Source organism: Chinchilla lanigera, unplaced genomic scaffold, assembly GCF_000276665.1.
Source record: "Chinchilla lanigera isolate Chin_1 unplaced genomic scaffold, ChiLan1.0 scaffold00088, whole genome shotgun sequence".
Taxonomy (NCBI): domain Eukaryota; kingdom Metazoa; phylum Chordata; class Mammalia; order Rodentia; family Chinchillidae; genus Chinchilla; species Chinchilla lanigera.
This window is the reverse complement of record NW_004955489.1, coordinates 4,481,044-4,494,711: the sequence shown is the minus strand read 5'-3', so window position 1 is coordinate 4,494,711 and position 13,668 is coordinate 4,481,044. Positions and strand designations below refer to the sequence as shown.

General features: G+C 35.6%; 1 protein-coding gene across 1 annotated transcript in view; it reads left to right on the top strand.

Moving 5' to 3' along the window:
- The window catches only part of LOC102028642 (melanoma-associated antigen 10-like), a 109,084-nt gene that overhangs the window by 36,463 nt on the left and 58,953 nt on the right, over window positions 1–13,668 (top strand). Inside the window, exons 5-6 of the mRNA XM_013504453.1 lie at window positions 2,816–2,858; window positions 3,253–3,369. The gene's annotated coding sequence lies outside the window, so the exon portion shown is untranslated. The remainder of the gene's footprint in view (window positions 1–2,815; window positions 2,859–3,252; window positions 3,370–13,668) is intronic.

The following is a 13,668-nucleotide window of genomic DNA, read 5'->3' as shown; positions in this document are numbered from 1 at the left end:
TAGCAATAAAGCAGAATTTCTAAACGGGTTAGTAGGAGAGTTAAAATAATTTCTGCATTGTACATTGTTGTACATTATTGTCTTTGTAGCAGTTATTCAGAGTACAAGATATAGGCATGGCCAGGGACTTAGCTCAGTGGTGCTTGGTACCTGCTTGGCAAGCACAAGGTCCAAATCAGCCTACACACTATCAAAAACAAAAAGAGAGAGAGAGAGAGAGAGAGAGAGAGAGAGAGAGAGAGAGAGAGAGACATGATATCTTGTCCAAATAATACTGGGAGAAATCTTTCTTTTGAAGAACTAAGACAAACTTTTAGCTGTATAACTATCTTGACTATCTTGTGTATAAATATATTTTTTCTTTTCTGCTTCCTTCTTTTCCCCTGGTACAGTTTGTTTTTCTTTTGAACAGTTTCTTCCTAACTCACTATATCTATTTACATTTTTTACTTTATTTACTCATTCAGTCTCTCATACCAGTGAGACAATATGATGTTTACACATATGGATCTGATTTATTCCACTTATGAGTATGGTCTTGAGTTGCAGCCATTTACATATAAAACTCTCAAGTTTATCCCTCTTTATGGCTGAGTAGTACTCCATTATATAAAAAAAACACATCTTTTTTTTATCCATTCTTCGGGTGATGGGCGTTTTGGCTGTTTCCAAGATTTAACTATTACAAATTGTGTTGCTATAAACATGGGTGCACATATATTGCTGTGTTACGATGTTTTCAGTTTTTCTGGAAAAATACCCAGAAGGAGAATAGCTGGTTCGAATGGGGCCTCTAATCCTAGTGTTTTGAGGAATACCCACACTGATTTCCACAGTGCTTGTAGCAGTCTACATTCCCTACAGCACTGAAGAAGAGTTCCTGTTTCCCCACAGCCCCTCCAGCATTTATTATTGGGTGATTTCAGGATGATAGCTGTTCTTTCTGGAATGAGATGGAATCTCAGTGTTGTTTTAATTTGCATTTCTTAAATGACCAATGATGTTGAACATTTTTTAATACAATTATTTGCTGTCTGTATATCTTTATCTGAGAAGTGTGTATTCACCTCAGATGCCCATTTCTGTATTAGGTCTTTGAATTTTTTGTGCCCAATTTTTAAAAAATTCTTTATGTGTTCTAGATAGAAGTCCTTTGTCTGAGGTACAGTTGGATAAACTTTGTTTTCACTTCATGGGTTTTGTTTTTATCTTGTTGGTGATTTCTTTTGATGTTCAAAAAACTTTTCAAAATGATGAGACACCAGTTATTGATTCTCTGAAGTATTTCCCATGCACTTTGGTTTTTGTTCATGAACTCTCTGTCTACCTCTATGTTGTTGAGAGATTAACCTACTTTCTCTTCCAGTAGATTTAGTGTTTCTGTTTTAATATTTAGATCTTTGAGCCATTTTGACTTTATTTTGGTGCATGGTGATAGGTATGGATCTAGTTTTGGTCTTTGGCATGTGGAGAGCCAGTTTTACCAACACTGTTTATTAAAGAGGCTATCTTTCTTCCAGTGAATATGTTTGGCCTCTTTGTCAAAGATAAGGTGGAAGAATGTGTTTGTAGTCATGTCTGAATCTTTCAATCTGTTCCACTGATCCTCAGGTCTGCTTTTTTTGCCAGTGCCATGCTCATACAGTATCTTTGTAGTATAATTTCAAGTCAGGGATTGTGATGCCACCTGCCTTTCCTTTGTTGTCCAGGATTGCTTTTGCTATTCTGGGTCTGTTCTTGTTCCAGATCAATTATAAGGTTGTTTTCTCTAGATCTGTGAGGTATACTAATTGTATTTTATTTGGGATTGCATTGAATCTGTAAAACAATTTTGGGAGCATGGCCATTTCCACAATGATGATTCTTCCCATCCTTGAGCAATGAATATCTTTCCATTTTCTGAAAACCTCTTCAATATCTTTTTTCAGAGTACTGTAATTTTCACTCTATAGATCTTTTACTTCCTTTGTTAGATTGATTCCTAAGTATTTCATTATTTTGGATGCCATTGTGAAAGGTGTGGTTTCCCTAATTTCTCTCTCAATGTGTTTGTTGTTTGTATACAGAAATGCAATTGATTTTCTCTACTGAATTTGCTTATAAAATCTATAAGTCTTTTGGTGAAGTTTTTAGAGTCTTCTGTGTAGACTATCATGTCATCTGCAAATAATGATAATTTCACTTCTTCCTTTCCTATCCTTATTCCTTTTATTTCCCTTTCTCATCTAATTGCTCTGGGTAATGTTTCCAGCACTATACTGAGTAGGAGTGATGATGGTGGACATCCTTGTCTTTTTCCTGATTTTAGAGTGAAATCTTTCAGTTTTTGTCCATTGAGTGTTGGCTGTTGGTTTGTCATAGAGGCTTTTATCATATTGAGGTAAAGACCATCTGCTCTGATTTTCCATAGAGTTTTATTATTATGAATGAGTGTTTATCAGAAGCTTTTTCTGAATCTATTGAGATGAACACGTGATGTTTGTCTTTGGCTTTGTTGATATGGTGTACTACATTTATTGATTTGTGTATATGGAACCATTCTTGCATTTCTGGGATGATTCACACTTGGTCATGATATATAATCTTCTTAATGATTTGCTGCATTCCGTTTGCTAGTATTTTATTGAGAATTTTTGCATCTATGTTCATTAGGGAAGTGGGCCTGTAGTTCTCTTTTTTGGTTAGGTCTTTCTCTGGTTTTGGTAGCAGCATAATACTTGCCTCCAAGAATGAGTTAGGAAGGATTGCTTCCCTTTCAATTTCATTAAAGAGTTTGGGAACAATTGGCATTAAATCTTCTCTAAATTTCTTGTAGAATTTGGCTGTGAATCCATCAGAACATGGGCTTTTCTTCATTGGTAAGTTTTTATTACATTTTTAATTTCATTGACTGATATCTGGTTGTTAGGATTTTTATATTTCCTTGATTCAGCTTTGGTAATTCATCTACCTACCAATCTGTCCATTTCCATTTCCATCCTATCAGTAAAGATATTGATGATCTTCTGAATTCCCACAGCATCTCTAGTGCTTTCATCCTTTTCATTCCTTATTGCATGAATTTGAGTTTTTCTCTTTCATTTTTTGATAAGGTTGGCTAGGGGTTTATCAATTTTATTTATTCTTTCATATAAGCTAATCATTAATTCTTTGTATTGGTTTTTTAGTCTCCAATGCATAAATTTCTGCTTTAACCTTTATAATTTGCTCCTGTCTTTGTGCATTGGGCTTGACTTGCTCTTCTTTTTCTAGAAGTTTGAGGTGCAGCATAAGGTTGTTTATTTGTGCTCGTTCTGTGTTCCTGAAGTGGGAGTTCACCGCTAGCAATTTCCATCTGAGGATGGCTTTCGTTGCATCCTGCAAGATCCAGTAAGTTGTACCTGCATTTTCATTTGATTGTAAATATTGTTTTATCTCTTCTTTACATTTATGTGTGACCCACTGGTTGGTCAGGAGGGTGCTAATTGATTTCCATGTGTTTATGGCGTTTTTGTGACTTCTTTTGTCAATAATTTCCAATTACCAATTTCCAAGCTTTGTAGGGTTGCAAAGTAATTTTCTCCCTTTTCTAACCATACCATATTGGACTCAACATACCTCAAGCCAAAAACAAAAGAGAAAAAGAAGACAAACATACATTAATAAATATGTTACTAAATGGAACAATGCATCACGAAGATATAACAATTGTCAGTATATATACACAGGGTATCAGAGCACCCAATTGATGAAACAAATAGTGCTAGCCATGGAGGGTGAGATGGACCCTAGTACAATAATAGTGTTGACATCCATGTCCTGCTATAAATATTGGATTCAGCCAAAAAAAAATCAACAAAATAGATCTGAGTTAAATTACAATTAGTTCAAATGGACTTGACAGACATCTACAGAATATTTAATTTAACAGCTGTGAAAATACATATGTTTTTTCAGCAGCTCATAAAGCTTTTTCTAAAATAGATCATATTTTAGGCCACAAAGCATATCTTAGCAAATATAAACAATTGAAATAATTTCTTCTATCTTATGAGATTATAATGGAATGAAACTAAAAATCAACAGCAAAAGAAACTACAGGAATTATGCAGACACATGGAGTTTGAAAAATGTACTTTTGAATGAACAATGGATAACTGAAGAAATCAGAAGAAATTAGAACATTTCTAGAATCAAAAGAAAGCAGAAAGATAATACCAGTCTGGGGACACAGTGAAAGCAGCACTAAGAAAGAAGTTTGGGCTGGGGGGTTAGCTCCGCGGCAAAAGCGCCTGCCTGGCAAGCGCAAGGTCGTGAGTTCGGTTCCCGGTATCGGAGAAAAACCAAAAAAAAAAAAAAAAAAAAGAAAGAAGTTTGGAAATATGAGTAACTATATTAAAAAATAAACCCAGAGGAGTCTCATATAAATAACCTAGTCACACATATTAAGGCCTTAGAAGAGCAAAAATAAACCAAACCCTCAAACAGCAGAAAGAAATTGTAAGGCTCAGTACAGAAATAAATGAAATCAAGACTAAACGAACAATATAAGTGATCAATGAAACCAAGATTGGCTCTTTAAAAACAAAATCAAAATTGGTAAGCCTTTCATCAAACTAACCAAAGGAAAAATTAGCCAAATAAATAGAATTAGAGTGCAAAAGAAGATATTAAAACAGGCACAACCAAAATCCTTAGGCTTATTGGGAAATATTTTGAAAACTATACCAATAAATTAGAAAATCAAGAAGCAAACAAATTTCTGGAAATATATGATCTCATGAATTGAACTCATAACATATCAATAAACCTAAACAGAATTATAACAAGCAGTGAGATTGAACCAGACAACAATGAGGATTGGAATCTCCCAATAAAGAAAGCCCCAGGAGAAGATGGATTTACTGCTGAATTTTATCAGACTTTTAAGAAAACTAATACCAATACTCATCAAGTTATTCCTTAAAATAGAAAAGGGGAGAATTCTCCCGAACTCATTATATGAAACCAGTATTAGCCTCCTACCAATACCAGATGAAGACACAACAAAAATAAAACTATACACCGATATCCTTGATGAACATAGATGCAAAAACCCTCAAAAAACTTGGAAATTAAATGCAACAACATTAAAGAGACCATCAATAAGTTGATTTCATTTCAGAAATGTAAGGATGGTTCAACATCTGTGAATCAATTAATGTAATAAATCACATATATACAATTAAGGATAACAATTACATGATCATGTGAATAGATACAGAAAAAGCTTTTGATACAATTCAGTACTCCTTCATGATGAAAACTCTGAGAAGCTAGGTATGGAAGGGTTATGCCTTAGCATTATGATGGCTGTATCCTACAAACTCACAGTCAGCTATACTGTTTGGTGAAAAACTGAGAGCATTTCCTCCAAAATCAGCAATAATACATGTGGGTCCACTCTTACCACTTTCACTTAATACAATACTTGAAATTTTAACCGGAGCAGTCAGGCAAGAGAAAAAAGTAAAAGGCCTGCAAACAGGAAAGCCGGAAGTCAAATTGTCCTTGTTTGTTGATATGGTTCTATATATATAAGACCATAAAGATTCCACCAAAAGACTCTCAGAACTAAGATCCCTGAAATGAATATAAACTTCATGTATTTCAAACAGGTACTAATAAAATAAAATGAAATAAATTGGTAGGATGTAAAAAATAAACATACAAAAATCAGTAGCTTTTCTATATCCCAGTAATGAACTTGCTGAGAAAGAAGTCAGGAAAACAATCTTATTCACAATTATCAAAAAAGGAAACTAGGAAAAATATAACCAAGCAGGTGAATTGAAGAAATAAGTGGAAGAAATTACACTAAGAGACATAAAGATCTCCCATATTCATGGATCAAGAGAATCAATATATTTAAAATGGAATACTAACAAAATCAACCTACAGATTCGGTGCAATCCCAATTATATATCAATGACGTTCTTTCCATAATTAGAACAAACAATCCTAAAATTTATACGGAAACACAATGCACCCCAAACACCCAAAGCAATCATGAGCAAAATGAGCAATGTTGGAACCCTTCCAATCTCAGATTTCAAAATATATTGTAGACACAGTCACAAAAACATCGTGATTGGGGCTGGGGATTTAGCTCAGCGGCACAGCGCCTGCCTGGCAAGCACAAGGTCGTGAGTTCGGTTCCTGGTACTGGAAAACAACAGCAACAACAACAACAAAACAAAAATAAACCCAAAAACCAAAAAACATCATGATATTGGCATAAAATCAGACACATGAAACAATGGACTCGATTACAGGACCTAGAAATACACCCACACATCTTCAGCCATTTCATTCTTGACAAAAATACCAGGAACATATATTGGAGACAAGACATGCCTCTTCAGTAACTGGTGTTGGGAAAACTGGCTGACCACATGTAGTGGACTGAGTACTTGCTTTGGCAGTACATATACTAAAAAAGCAAAGGATTGAAATTAGATCCCCCCCATCACCCTGTAAAAAATTAACTCAAAGTACATCAAACACCTTACTGAAGACTTGAAATAAGCAGAAAGACACAACAAAACAAGCCAAAATAAGAGTGAAGTCATGTCATTTGTAGGAAAATGGATGGAACTAGAGAGTATCATTTAAAGTGACATTAGCTAAACACAGAAAAATAAATACTATATTTTCCTTCTTATGTGGAGACTAAAAATAAATATATAGAAAATAAATATGACCTGAAAATAGAAGACAGACTATTAGGGATGGGAAAGGGGCTGAGGATGTGGGAGCGAGGTTAAAGGAAGGCAGGATAGTAGGAAGGATGCATATGATCAAACATGATATAGGCATATATGGAAAGTCACAGTGAAATTCATTTATTTGCACAATATATGTGATTGAATACTTACAAAACACACACAAAATATCATAATAACAAAATATTTTTTCTAAAATGAAAACAACTTTTACTACATGGTTGATTTCTTTCGATATGTATATACCAATTTCAATTCCTTAATGGTTTTCTGGGTTGCCAAACTTACCTAATAAAAATACAAGATGGGAGGTCTGATTGAAAAATACACTGGATTTTTAAATTTAAAAAGTTATTACTATAAAAGACACTCTGCCATTAGTCTCCCTCAAAATCCTCCTTCTTGCTTTAAACACTCCTCATCAGTCTTCCCACTTTTGTGGAAGAGTTCTGGAGTTCTCTTTTGTGAGTGTCTTTAGTTATGCTATGATGGCTGTCTTGATGTCCTGAATCGATCCAAAACATTAACATTTCATGGTCATCTTGACTTTGGGGGACAGCCAGAAATAGCACAGTGCCAGTTCTGGTGAATAAGGTGGATGAGAACTCAAACTGTAATACTTTTACAAGCCTGCCTTTCCAATGGATGGCACTTGGCAGGCATATTCACCTTATCTTGATCACTCCTTATAAAGACACTCACAAAAGATTCCAATAACTGACTCAGAAAGTAGTAGAAATGATGGATGAAGTGTCTTTGAATGAGGGGGATTATTTTGAGGGGGATTAATGGTAATGTGTTCTTCACATAACAATTTTTAAAAATTTAAATATTAATTATATACTTTGAGCACACCTAGTACATGTTGTTTGAATTTCAGATGAACAATAAATAACATTTTAGTAACAAATTTAATTTAAGTAGATGTCCTGTATTTTATCTGGAAAACCCTACTTCATTTGAAAAATCACTTACCCAAATTGCTGTTGCTACTGAGTTATACTTAGTGCGTCAAGATTTGTGGTCATAATATGGTTACTAGGCACGTTAGTGATCTGAGTGAGAAACTAATGAGCTGATTAATGCTTCTTGGATGATTTTACCGATATCATAGTTTAACATGCCAAATGACTTCTAATTACCTGAATCTGGCTTGGTAAGTTAGTGATGACCCTCAAGCTCAAGCATTTTAAGTAGGATATACTTTTGTAGCCCTGAACATTATGAATTTCTTGTAGGTCTTCCAGGCCACACACTTATTGTAAGCGGTTTTAAATTTTATCACATCACTTGAGACAATAGAATTATTGATTTTAGGTGATGGCATTGTGTATTACCTCTCTCCTTCCAATCCTACATCTGAATATGCAAGCCTTTAGGTACCAGTGGAATATCTGCCTTATTTCTTCTAAGCTGAATGGGGAGTCATTGAAGGGCTTTAAGCAGCAATGTGACATAGCCAGAATTTTGTTGTTTGAAGAAAACTCACTCTTATTGCTGCATAGAGCATAAATAGAAGAGGTTTAAAGTGAGTGAGAGACTGTGTAGGAACTAATGTGGTAGAGGATCTGAGAGATGGTGAACTAGGTTGATAGTGATAGAGATGGAAGAAAACATGACAGATTGGAGGTGTTTTGCAGGCAGAATCACATGGCAATGGATTGGATCTGGGAAGTAAGACACATTGAAAACACCCAGGATGTGTCCCAGGTGTTTGGTGTGAGTGACCATATGAATGTTTTGGTTTTGGCAAGAGAGGAAAAAGATAATGATTGCATTCTGGGCATACTGAATTGAAGATATATACAGGTACAAAAGTGGAGATATTCAGCCAAGATTTGGAAATGCATTTCTGGATAATCTTTTGGACTCCAGCTATGTCTATGGAATCAAATACTTCCCACAGTAGCATCATCACAATTTGTGTTCTCAAAGGTTTATTACCACGACTGCATTTCACAAAAGTCAATTGTAATGTATAATTTGTTCAAAATAATTGTCAACATTACCACTGCTGTAATAAGCTTGGCTATTATAATCTGTAGCTGATTGGTGATGGCATTTAAAAATACCATTCTTTTGGTAATTTTAAGGATGTGACTCTGTTTGTGGAATGGTGTATATTTATTTCAACCAATATCTAAAAGTACTTGGCTTATATGACTTAATTTATTCCAAAGTTTGTGCCTTGTTACTCTGTTTAGTGATGTTAAGCTATTTAGAAGCAGTAAGTAAATAATAAATCTTTAAGTTTAGATGTCTGGTTTCGGTAAATTGACTTCTACCTTCAAGAGATGGAGAGTTAATGGACTCTATCTGTTTGTGACAACAGATCTTGCTAGTTCTTCTCAAACTGCTATAAAGAACTCCTTGTATCATTGTCAACTAACCGAGATTATCAGACAATTTTTTCTTTAACTTAGGGAATCCCTGCTCTTCAACACATAGGCTTGCAGTTTGTGGGCTTTGCTAGTACTCATTATGCAGTCAGTGGCTTGAGTGATATTTTAGATCTATTTCTCACTTTGTTTTTCCAAATCCAAGTGTCTTCTGTTTTTATTCAGAACAAACAGTTGGACCTGTTGATGACAGTTTTCTTTCTTCTTTTATGTATTGTGTCAAATTTCTTAGGATAGTTGCTTGAAGAGAGTCCTAAAAATAGCTCTCTGAAGTGAACTTTTATTATACTGTGCTAATTATTTTGATTTCTGTTCAGCCCTGGGAAACTACTCGTCTGTTTTCTTCAAACTATTTTTCTGATTGCTTAAAATAGGAATATAATTATTATTTATAAACCACTATCAGTACATTTTGGGGACACAATGTATTGCTATTCCTATACCTTACAATACAATTTTTGACTAATTAATTAGAATGTATACCTATAATATCAAAAATGTTTACCTGTATATTTGGAAAGAGGACAAGAACACTTAGACTTCTGAACATGCCCAATTTTTGTGGATCTCATTGCATTGCTCATTCAGGCCTTAATAGGTCATCTTGAGTATATGTTGCTTACAGATACTAAACGATGAATAAATATAGGTATTCAGTGTCACATCTTCTCTTCCCAAATGATAAGTGAGTGAAACCTTAACAATAAACCATGGAAGCATTATAATTTAATCTAATTCTTTGTAGTATAGTTTCCAGGAACCAGCAAATAACAGTAAAATGGTTCTCCTGACTTGGGGTTACAGTTTTTGGTATATATTGTTGGCTAGGGTATGTCAGGATAATGTGATCCAAATAAGATCTCAATGACATATAATGAGTAAAGGTAGAAAAGAGCTAAGTATGTGGCATAGGCCTGTAGTTCCAGCTACTCAAGATATGGGAGCTGGACAATCATGTGAGCCCACTAGTTCAAGGTCAGCCTGCGCAACATCGCAAGAAACCATCTCTTATTAAAAAGTCATGAAGGATGGGAATCAAAATCACAGAGAGAAGAAAGTGAACAAAGCAGCCCTTGAGAATGTTAATCAAGAAGCTAAAATCCAGAAGGAGAGCTAAAGTGTGAGATGCATAACATACTAGAATGGTCTCAGAAGAGGGTAAAAACTGTGAAACTGTAGCATTTTAACAGAACACTCTGTCAGGTATCAAGCTCTACAATTCCAGCTTAACATTTTCCCTTAGTCACATGGTCATAAGGAATTCTTCACAATAATATGGGTGCATTTCAAGACAGTCATCACTCTTCCCGTGCACCTTACCTCTGCCTTCTGTGGTTGGAAACTACATTTGACACGTGGCCATTTGGAGCTCACTAAGCAGCCCAATATAACAAGACAAAAAAAGAAACCACAAAAGTGCAATAGATTTTTATGCCTGGTTACTGAAACAATACAGGTAAGACAACCGAGAGCTCAGAACCTTCAGGAATGAAAATTAGGTCATATCACTGAGGTACATTTTCCATGAACAGGGGTATTGATAAGTACCAGAAAATGTTGTTGATATAGTTTTATGAATTATATACTTTATGCATAATTAATGAAAGTTATATTGAACACAAAATGTTTAAATAGTAACATCTCAAGGTATAGTACCTTGGCTGTTCTTTGTGGGCTATATTTCCTTTTATTTTTCAAGAAGCATCAGGACACTATATAAAAGAAAAATCTTCTGGATTTGGATTCCAAGTAGGATGAGTCTTCCAGCCAAAGTGTACATAAATTCTGGCCTGCTGTCTGCCCTCTAACCCTTGGGATGTCCAGAACTATGTAGTTCTCTGGGGAAAAATGTAGTTATTGGGTCAGGGATATAGCTCAGTGGCATAAGCACCAGCCTGGCAAGCACAAGGTCCTGAGTTCGATTTCCAGTACACACACACAAAAAGAATGTAGTTATCCAAATGTGTATGGCCAGAGAATATTCAGGTTAAACACATAAAGTTATTCTTACTCATTAATCTCCATTTTCTCTCCAAGGTTACCATACGTCCTTAATCTCTTGACATGTTTCTCCATTGAGCTAGACCTGGTGACATGGGCCTCAGCACAGTGCCCCATATAGCTAAATTGTTTGGGTTAGAACTTGAAATGAAATCTATCTAATGTGTTGGTTTTATAGTATCAGGAAAAGGAATCAAAAACTGTTATAGAAACAGTTGATCACCTGCTTGCTCATTTCTTAAAAGTAGAGGGGTCAAAATTTGTGTCTCTATAACCTAATGCTAGGAGACTGGAAAAATCAGGTGCAGTAGGGCAGAGAGCAAAATATGCCATTAAGTAAAAGAGCACGATGTTTTTCTAATTCACCCAATACTAGGGAGGACTGCTTAATAGGCACCCATAGTGTTAAGACAGTAGGTTGCTATCCCATTTGATAACAGTGACCAATTGAGTAGTACCAGGAAATGTAATCATATGACACTCACTGCCCAGGGAAAAGGTAGGACGACAACAGACATAAAATAAACCATACTTCTGCTTGCTTAGAAGTACTTCAAATATACTGTCAGATTACAATACGAATAATAAAAACGCACTGCTTAGAATACCAGAAGTCAGAATGAATAGGCAAACTCAATAATGTCTTTTATGATTAATGCAGGCAGCTTTTCTTCCCCATTATTGAGCTGTATCAACTCTGCCACTAATTATCAGCAACCGTGGGGTCAAGACTCTTCAGACTTAACTTCTTTTCTCAGTCCCACCGGACTCAATATCCTCCCACTTTCGGAAGACAGATTAAGCGGAAATCTCTGCACTGCTCACATCTGGCAAGAATCAAGAGCTGAATTTCCTAGCTTATCTAAATTCAGTGGAGACTTCTATCTCAGCAATGTTGCAGAGGATGAATATGAAATAATAGTGCTTAAAAAATCAGAACCTTTCACTTCAAAGCTGTTCCATTAGAAAGCCATACACCTATTCAAACCATGCAGCAGGCACATGAAATATTTTTTCAACTCCTCGTTGGGATCTGCTTTACAGCATGCCAATGAGACAAAGAATTCAACATGGTTTTGTAATATAATATTTTATTTTTTAACCTAAAATGATCATGTCTACTTTAATCACCTTCTCTTTGGGCTGTTTGGTTTTGAAAAGTTTTTGGTAGTTTAAATGGTACATTTGTCTTCAAAATAAGAATAATTGTCATTACCAAAGAAGATCATCAAGTACTGACCTCAATGTTTCAGGACATTCCTAATGGAGATCTCCTGAGATTTTTTATTGCTTCCCTGAAATGTGCATTGCTTCCCCTATATAAGAAATTAACAACATTCATTCATTTACTCATATCACTTGTTCATTTGGGAAAGATATACTGAGTATCTAGGTATTAGATACTATGGATGCAGAAGTAAACCGAAAAATGATGAAATGCCCTGGCTTCATGTAGCTTATAGCCAAGTGAAGGAAGACAAACAATGGGTTATAAACATAACTAGTGTAGATAGTATTTCAAAAGGTGATGATTGCTACAAGTAAAACAAAAGATAAATAAGAAGAAGGAGACTGAAAATTACTGAGGCTGAGATGGGAAATTGTACTGATAAAAATGTGACATTTGAGCTAAGATTTCAAGTAGCCACAGCACATGCTCTGTGAGTATCTGGAGTAAGTGCTATCTGCAGAAGGAAAACCCAAAGAACATGCCTGATATCATGAAGGAACAACACAACCAATGAAGATGAAATGGATCAGAAAAGTAGAGGAATGAAACAAGATGAAGATAGAGTAGTAACAGGGAGATCCAGGTAAATAGAATCATGGAGGTAATTTGGCTTTACTCAGTAGCAGTGTTAGGTGCTACATGAGCCGATTTGTATTTTGATGGATGGTTTTGGGAGCTGCACTTCTCATATGGCTGAGAAGTTCTTACCGAACCAGGTAACAACTAACTCTGTAAAAGAAAACATCAACAACATCTAGAGTGTGGGGAAGTTAGAAGATTGACACTTGGGCAAAGTGATGGCATGGAGTGAGATTCCTGTTTACAGGGTTTAGCCTTGCAGTAGGCTGAATGCAGTACCACAAAATGACCAAAACTCTGGCTGAAAGCCTATCTTCTTGTAAGACTAAAAAATTAGAGTACAATCTGGAGCGATCATAGTCACTGCAGCCCTTGCTGATCACTGAATCACATATGTACAAGGTAGCCCCAAAGCAGCCCAACTAAACCTTTTTAAAAGAAATTAAATGAGACTTGAAATGTTGCCTAAGAGAGAGATTTAGGGACTTAAGGGAGATCCCTATCATGGAGAAGAGTGAAGGCCTTACTGAGGAGGTAACATTTGTGCTGCACTATTAAGGCTGAGAAGGCCAGCTGCATGAACACTGGATGGGAAGAGGGAGGAAAGCACAGGATCCCAGGCTCCAGGGCACCATGGCCAAAGATTCAAATGCAGGAAAGAGCTTGGTATGTTCCAGGAAATGAAAAGAGGCCAAATGTGGAATATGTGAATGAG